This window comes from Rattus rattus, chromosome 2 (genome assembly GCF_011064425.1).
Source record: "Rattus rattus isolate New Zealand chromosome 2, Rrattus_CSIRO_v1, whole genome shotgun sequence".
In the NCBI taxonomy this organism is placed as follows: Eukaryota; Metazoa; Chordata; class Mammalia; order Rodentia; family Muridae; genus Rattus; species Rattus rattus.
This window is the reverse complement of record NC_046155.1, coordinates 171,119,657-171,129,016: the sequence shown is the minus strand read 5'-3', so window position 1 is coordinate 171,129,016 and position 9,360 is coordinate 171,119,657.

Genomic DNA, 9,360 nt, shown 5'->3' with positions numbered 1-9,360 from the left:
CAGCAGGGCTGTCATCCCAGCAGTCAGGGTCTGAGGCACTTAATTTCTGCTAAGTGTTAGGTTAGACTGGACTACATCTCAAGACCCCAGCCCACAATAAAAGTGTGGGGGAAAGGCCACGTTGCCTGCCGCCACGCTTAACAGACTAAGCCTGGTCCCAGGACCCACATGGTGGAGAAAATGAGGTCCTAAATGTCTTCTGACCGACACCCCCCCCAAATAAAATGGAATAACAAAGCAACGTACAGTCCCAGTGCCCTTTTTTGAGTAAGGTCTCTCTCTGTAGACCAGGCTTGCCTTGAACTCAGAGATCCACCTGCCTCTGTCTCCTGAGTGCTGGGATTAAAACCCTGCATCGCCATGCCTGGTTTCTGTGTCTTATGTATTTACAATCAGACCCCTCCCTGTCTCCCAGACCAAGCGTATTTTGGCTTTGGTTTTGTTTTTTCAACTGGGGTCTCAGGTAGCCTCTGCTGGGTTTGAACTCACTAAATCAATGAGGGTATCCTTGAACTTGAGCCCCCCCCTCTAATTTATTCTTTTATGAGCACACTGTAGCTGTCTTCAGACACACCAGAAGAGGGCATCAGATCCCATTACAGATGGCTGTGGGCCACCATGTGGTTGCTGGGAATTGAACTCAGGACCTCTGGAGGAGCAGTCAGTGCTCTTTTTTTTTTCTTTTCTTTTTTTTCTGGAGCTGGGGACCGAACCCAGGGCCTTGCGCTTGCTAGGCAAGCGCTCTACCACTGAGCTAAATCCCCAACCCCGCAGTCAGTGCTCTTAACCACTGAGCCATCTCTCCAGCCCCAAACTTGATCCTCTTACAAGTGCTTGAATTACTAGTATGTGCCAACACACCTTGTGTAGGGCTTTATATACCAGGCAAGTAAGTACTCTCTCCTAAGCCCTAGAAAATACTGATTTTTTTTTTTTTTTTTTTTTTTGAGACAGAGTCTATGTGGCCATGGCTGTCCTGGAACTCTCTGTGTTAACTAGGCTGGCCTCGAATTCAGAGATCCACCTGCTTCTGCCTCCCAAGTGGGTATTAAGGGTGCCCACCACCACCACACACCAGCTAGAGTGTAGTCTATGCTATGTAGCCTAAGCTAGTGTAACTCTCAATTCTCCTGCCTCAGGTTCCCAAGTGCTGGAATTATGGACATGAAGCCCCTCCCCCTTTTAAGACAACCCTGTATGTGGCCTTGGCTAACCTGGAGCTCTTCAGCCACTGTCTGTGAGGCCCAGCTCTGTATGCACCCAGCCCACTGACCTCAAAGTTGAAACCATCTAAAGGTCCAGTGACTGACACACGGGTAAACAGAACGGGCGCATATGTGCGCCCTAGAGCACCATTTGTCTAAGAGAAGTGACAAACCAGGGGTGAGCATAGCAGCACGTGTTTAAATATCCAACTTGGGGTGTTTCAGCAGGATTTCGAGTTGGGAGCCAACCTGATCTACATAATGAGTTCCAAGCCAGCCTGGGCTACAAGCTAGACCCTTTCTCAAAACAGAAAAGGGGTTGGGAAAGGATTCAGGGTTAAGGGCCTTCGCCACTGTTTCAGAGGATCAGAGTTCGGTTCCCAGCACCTACACTGGGCAGCTCGCCGCTGTCTGTTACTCCTGGTCTAGAGGATCCAGCGCTCACACACGCAGACAGAACACAAATATACACAACGTAAGAATACATAATAATTTTTTAATTGTCTGGTAAGATGGCTTGGTGGTTAAGAGCACTTCTTGCTCTTCCAGAGGACCTGGCTTTGGTTCCAAGCACCCATGTGGTGGGTCAGAACTGCCAGTAACTCCAGTTCCAGCGGACGGACCCCGCTTTCGAACCTCCTCAGACACCGGATACGCATGTGGTAAATCTGTACTTGCTGGCCCAACACATAAAAACGAATGAATGAATCTTAAAAATTTTAAATGACCCCTGGGCCATGGCAGCGCACACCTTTAATCCCAGCCCTCGGGAGGCAGAGGCAGGCAGATCTCTGAGTTCGAGGCCAGCCTGGAACGTGAGTTCCGGGACAGCCAGGGCCACACAGAGAAACCCAGTCTCAAAAACAAGCAAACGATGACAAAAACCTGTTAAATAATGAGTAAATCGTTGGACTGGGGAGATGATGGCTCAATGGTTAAGAGCACTGACTGCTCTTCCAGAGGTCCTGAGTTCAATTCCAACAACCACATGGTGGCTCACAACCATCTGTAATGGGATCTGATGCCCTCTTCTGGTGTGTCCAAGACAGCTACAGCATACTTATATATAATAAATGAATGAATGAATGAATATATAAATCTTAAAAAAAAAAAGTTCTTTTGGCTCAGTGGTAAAAAAAAAAAAAAAGTTCTTAAAAAAAAAAAAACAAGTCATTAAAGAGAGAGACTGAGAGAGATCAGTACCAGATGCAATTAGGATTAGCCTTGAAACTATCACACCAAGAGAATGAAACTGAAGAAACCAGACAGAAGACTGGGTTTTTGCTCACAGGGACTGGACCAAGGCTGTCAAACTAAGTGGAAGGGGGAAAGACATTGACCTCTCAGCCTTCCTCTCTGACTGGGTTTCAGATCACAATCATTCACTCTGTCAACAAACTGGAGCCAGCATCCAAAGACAGCTGGGGGCCAGATGTGCCATTGTGCCGGAGGCTGAGGTGCTCCGGAGTTGAAGGCCAGCAAGTTCAGTGGGTACACCCTTACCTCAGATCTCCCAGGGAGGGCTGGGGGTTGTGAGCAGGGTAGAGCCCCTGGGTTAACATCATGGTTGTTGGAGGGAATCACAAAACACCAGCAGGCAAATGGTACAGTGGGGGGTCTGAAGGGGTCCTAAAGGGAATACTGCGTAAGTGTTTAAAGATTGGAGACCAGGGCCTGACGGAGGCCCTTGCTGCCTCCTGACAACCAGCGTTTGGTCCTCAGGATTTGACAGGCAGGACCGAACCCTCACCAGGTTCTGTGCTTTCTATTGGAACATCCAACAAGCCAAGCCACTTCCATAGCCAGGCAGGGCAGACGCGAAACATCACCACAGCTGGGGTACTTGACCGCTGGCCTTCCCTTGCAGAGGAAAAGTAATGGGACCCTCCCCCCAGGGGCCAGCAGCCCCTCCCAGCCAGTTGTATACAATTCTGTCCTAAATGCTTTGGCCTCAGAGAGACACATATGGCTGGAAAGGGCTAGGGGGTGGGGCTCCATCTACACCAAGCTGCTGCCCGCCTCTCACCCCTCACCCCTGCTCCGCAAGGAAGCCTGGTTCCCCAGGTGAACTTTGGCAAAATGTGTCTCAGTTTGTCACTGGGACCTTGGTAGGAGGTAGACATAGTTTACGATTCCCTTACGGAAGAAATTTTAGAAACACCTCCACTTGTGTGCTTGCACTAAATAAACAAACAAACACCCTTTCCCACACAAGAAGATTGGAAGTGGCCTTGCTGGGTTTTTGTTTTGTTTTGTTTGTTGTTGTTTTCTATATATGTGAACACACTGTCTCTATCTAAAGACACCCCAGAAGAGGGCATCAGGTCCCATTACAGATGGCTGTGAGCCACCATGTGGTCGCTGGGATTTGAACTCAGGACCTCTGGAAGAACAGTCAGTGCTCCTAAATACTGAGCCATCTCTTCAGCCTTCCTGGTTTGATCTAGAATGTTCACCAACTTCCCATCTGAGGGGAAAGTGCGTATGTCACTGTTTAAGTCCACAGAACCCTAAAGACACTCCCCAATGTTTGCCCTCAATGCCCTTCAGCACACGGGCGGAAGGAGCGGGGAGACCACCTTTCAGGTCGTGAGGTAAGTTTGGATTCAGAATCTTTGGTGATTCATACCCGGCTGAGGCTGGCCTCGAACCTTCTGATTCTCTGGCCTCACCCTTCCTCAGTTCCCTGCCTGGCTTCTGCTGTCTGGTTTGTTTTTCATTTATTTATTCGTTATGTATCGGCTGAGATCAGAAATGGTTTCCTGTGGGCAGCTCTCTCTTTAATCGCATGGGTCCCAGGAATCAAACCCTGAACATCAGGTTTGGCTCTGCCTTTACCCACCAAGCATCTCAACATGCGGCCCCCCCAGCGCAGCACCCCCCGCCATCTCACACACACACCCCCAGCCATCTCGCACACACCCGACTGCAAGGCCCCCCATCAACCCACATCAGCCCCCTCCCCACCCCCCACCAAGTCATCTCCCAGCTCCACCCACCCTCCTCATCCCCACTCCCCCCTCCATCCATCTCACACCCTCCTCCAACCCCTCCACCAAACTATCTCAACAGCCCTCCCCCTCACCCCTCCGCTGTATCATGCCTCCCACCCCACCAAGCTGTCTCACCCCCCTCCAACAAGCCCTCCCCTGCCCCCCCCCTGAGCCATCTCACCCCGAGCCCCCCCCTCTTCCTATTTTCTTTCTCATTTAGTTTTATATAATTTCTTTCTTTTTTTTTTTTTTTTTAACTTCCTTTTTTGACCTCTGGGCTATTTACTTTGCAAATACTTGCGGTGTTTTGAGATATCCTCTTGATTTTGATTTCCGCTTTGGTAAGAGAAAATACTTCATGATATTGCAATCTTATAAACAGTATCTAGAGCCACCGCTTGCTCCCCCCGCCCCCGTCTTCCAACTCTGCCCTTTACATATTTGTGTTACATTTTTATTTATTTGTGTGTGTGCAGGAGTGTATGCCACAGCTCATGTAGAGCGGAAGTCAGAGAGCGAGAGTTGGTTCTCTGTTTCCACCATGTGGGATCCGAGGATCCCACTCAGGCCTGGCATGCTGGCAGGCGCCTTTACTTACTGAACCATCTCGATGACCCAGTTAAACTATTTTTTAAAAGCAGGAGACAAAATAGGATGTTCAGACATAACAAAGGGTTGGGAACATATCTGCAGCTACAGCTCATAGAATGCCACAGGAAGGCCTGAGGCAGGGGGAAGAGCTACCAGATGGGAATGGGGGCGCCCAAGACACGTCAGCCCTGTGAAGACACACAAGCCCATCTTCAGTCTTCGATTTACTTACATTTCTTTATTGATGTATTGATTATTGATTGATTATTTACTGAGAAACTCGTGCCTGTTGCCCTCAGGGGCTGAAGCGGGGTCAAGGGGAGAAGCACTTGAGGAGGCCCAGAGCCCACGCAGGGGAGACTGCAGCCTCGGTGTCCTGAGGATCCCCTGCCCTGTGCGAGTCACCGCTATGTCCCTGTGGGTCGGTCATCTTTGATCAGTCATAGACAGAGGCCATGAACTCCGTCAGACCAAGGGCCCTAGCGGGTGAGTCACAAGTGTGAGGACCTGAGTTCGAATCCTCCCAGGAAAGTACATACAACCAGGCATGGGGCATCTGTGAGCAATACTCCTTTAGTGAGACCTGAGACTTCCCAGGACTTTTGGCTCAGCGAGCCTGATGTCCGCAGCAGTGAACTAGAGACCCTGTTGAAAACAAGGGAGAAAGCAAAAACCAACACCCAAGGCTGTCCTCTGCCCGCTACACAGGCACAGAGGCACAGGAAGTACCAGCACATTCACAGATAGACACAATATCACACACACACACACACACACACTCACACTCACTCACACTCACACAATCACACACTCACACACACATATTCACACACACACAACCACTCATACTCATACACACTCCCACACACAACCACACACATTCCCACACACATACATATTCACACACATTCACACAGACTGATACATACATTCACATACACTCACACACACAACCACACACACAAATGCATATATATATACATGCAAACACATATACATACACATACATACAGTAACACACATGCACATATATACACATTCACAAACACAGAGATACAGTAACATATACAAACAGAATATATACAAATACACACACACACACACATACACACATACTAAATCTTTTTAAAAACAGATAGGTGGTTTTCTAGTTGCCTCCAGCTGCTGCTCTTAGTAGTAAACTAGTTTAAAAAATAAATATCCTCCTGGGGCTGGAGAGGTGAATCAGCAATGAAGAGCATTGGCTGCTCTTCCAGAGGACACTGGTTCAAGTCCCAGCAATCCATGGACATTTACAACATTTACAACCTCTGTAAATTCCAGTCTCAGGAGATCTGATGTTCTTTTCTGGTCTCTTCAGTCATCAGGCAAGCATGTGGAACGAACACACACACACACAGAGAGAGAGAGAGAGAGAGAGAGAGAGAGAGAGAGAGAGAGAGAGAGAGAGAGAGAGAGAGAGAAGAACATTTTAAAAACTGAAGTAAGACCCAGGAGTGGTGGTGCCACCTCTAATTCTAGCTCTCAGGAGGCAGAGGCAGGCGGATCTCTGAGTTTGAGGCCAGCCTGGTCTACAGAGTGAGTTTCAGGGTAGCCTGGGCTATACAGAGAACCCTGTCTCAAAAACCAAACATATATGCATGTAGATAGATAGATAGATAGATAGATAGATAGATAGATAGATAGGGTATATACCCATGTGTTATGTTATGTATGCATGCATGTATGTATGTGATATATATATATATATATATTAGAATAGATATAATAAAAATAAACTGAGATGAGATTTGTGGTGGCACAGGTCTATAATCCCAGAAAACGGAGTGAATGACAAGGATCCTGGCCAGTCTGGAACATGAGACCCTACCCTTGCCCCCTCCAAAAAAATATTCCAATAAAAATTTACATCATCCACAAGCTCCAGGTGGCAGTACTGTCCCCAACCCCAGGTAAGTAATTCTTGAAAAATTGGAACCAGAGACTATGGAAGGGTCAGAACCAAGGCAAACTGTCCCGGTGATTTTCCCACTGGCAACAACAGCGTGTCTTCTCAGGATTTCCAACAGAGGGCAGCAGAGAGCCAGGGAGCAGTGCAGATAGCTGGGAACTGTGAGATTAGTATCACTGGGTACTGGCTTAATCACACCTTGGAATCCACGGACATGCCTAGGGTGCTTGCTGTGCTCACTGTGCAAGCAAGGCATGCTGGGTCACTGAAGCCACCCACTGTGCCCACGCAGGAGACTGGCATGGCGCTGCCACCGGCACGGATGGAGCTAGCTCAGGGCCTCTGAGAGATGTGGACACAGATCTCTAAGTACCAGATGAAGTCAGCAAGCACTTTGAGTAAAAGGGAGAGAAGTGGGAGGGTTCAGGCCCTGGACCCCACCCCTGTCCCCACCTAGTACCTACCTCCAGCCTCTAGCCCCAGTTACATTCCTGCACTGATAAGGGGTTCTGCCTGTGGCCAGGCTCACCCCTGACCTGGATGCACCCAGGTCCTGGATGGAGACACTGTCCAGCCTCAACCTCTGTATGTGTGTGTGCGCTCACACACACGTGTGCACAGTGTATGGACGAGGTGTGCATGCCCACATGTGCACATGTGGATGTCAGAGCTGACTGCTGAGGTCCCCTTCTGTCGCCCTGCACTGCCCTTAGCCATACTGTTTTGAGATGGGGTCCACTGAACCAGACACTTGCCTTTGCTGCTAGGCTGGCTGGCCGCAAGCTCTCAGGATCCGCCCGTCTCTGCCGCTCCCAATTTGGGTTGCAGGCACGCGTGGCTGTGCCTGCCTTTTTCCCTTGTGCATTGCGGGATTGGAACCCAGCTTCACACGTGTCCAAAGCAAGAGCTCTGAGCCACGGAACCACTGTCTCAGGCCCCTGCCTCACCTTTGTCCTTGAGCAAATGAGCACCCTAGCTTTTGACTATCTCCTGGAGGGGTCGTGCTTGTCATCAATCCAGCGCTTGGGAGGCTGAGGCAGGAGGACTGCTGAGAGTCTGAGGTCAGTTAGGCTACACAGTGTATTGGAAGGCTACACAGTAACATATTAGGACCCTGTCTCAAAGCCAAACAAGACTCCACGGCCTCTCTCCATGGCGCTCATGTGTATGCTGTGGAAGGAAGATAACTATGAACAAGGTAAGTGCTATGGTGGCAACTGTCGTCATTTCTTTCCCTCCAATAAAATGCCTGGGGGCTGTTGTTTGGTTTCAGACCCGGGGACCAGGGACTGATGTTCATATTTTACCAAAGCAGAGCTGGCCTCCAGGTTCTCCCAGCATCCCTCAGTCCCTACCTTGCACACTACCTTGCACACTCCGCCCTCTACCCTGAACTTCCCAGCCTGGGGGCTGGGCTGCCCTTCCTCCAGAGTCTCCCCCCTATATAACCCAGATATTTTGGTCCCTCCTTCTCTCTCTTCCTGTTTTCTCTGGTCCCCTTCTCCTCCCGCTCTCTCCATGGTAACTTCCCTGGCCTTAATCTCTGGGGCCCTTGGACTCACCCTAGAACAACCTCTCCCGGTAAACCTGCCTTTGAAATAATCTAGTTTGGCTTGGATTGGCTCTCAGTTTGAGGGTGCAGTCCCACATGGGGAAAAAAGTCCAGGTGAGCGGAGCTTGAAGTAGTCAGTCCCATTCGGTCCACGACAGGAGGCAGAGAAAGATGAGGGCAAGGTGCCACTCAGCTCCTTCTCTAATGGAGCCGACGGAAGTAGGCAGATCGTCCTGCTTCAGCTGAGGGGACGAGCCAATCCCCTCAGCCATGCCCAGAGGTGAGTCTCTGGCTAATCCCAAATGTTGTCAACCAACTGCAACTCTTAGGGAAACCCACAGGCATGCTCCTGCCCGTGCTTCCTCTCACCGTCACGCTTATGCTCCATACTGGGATTCCTTCGATAAGTGAACTGGGGAGCTGCCTAAGCGTGAGTTCAGGTCCCCAGCGCTCATGGAAAGCTGGGTGGAGTGATGCATGCCTGTAAATCCCTGATCCCGGAGGGATGGAAATGAGAATCCCAGGGACTCTTGGATGGCTGGTTGGTCCAGCTAAAACAAGGAGCTGCGTGCTCCCAGAGCCGAAGTCCTGTGAGGCAGAGACAGGAGGAGCCAGGGGCTGCCTGGCCTGCAGCATTGTCTGGCTTTCCTGAGAGGGCTCCCAGCTCAGCCAGTCCAGCAGGAACCCTGAGCACCGGGCTTGGTGAGAGACCGTCTCAAGTAATAATGATAACAATTAATAACACCAATAACATGCAGACTGAGGATGGTGTCCCTGTCAACCCCATGCTCAAAGTCCTCCGTTGGGGAGATGAACCAATGTCGGCCCCTCCCCTACAGCCCCAGTGACAAACCCAGATACTGGTCCACCATAGTTAATCCAGGGGAACCAGGGGCTTAGTTACAGAGCAAGGGTTGGGGGTTACGAGCAGGAGAGCAGGGGTTAGGGGTTACGAGCAGGAGTGGCTCCACTGGAAGTTATACACGCAGTAGGGATGGCTCGCACGCACGTGGCTGCATACACGGAGTCCCCTCCCTAGTCCTTTCCAGGCCTGTAGACCTCTACCCA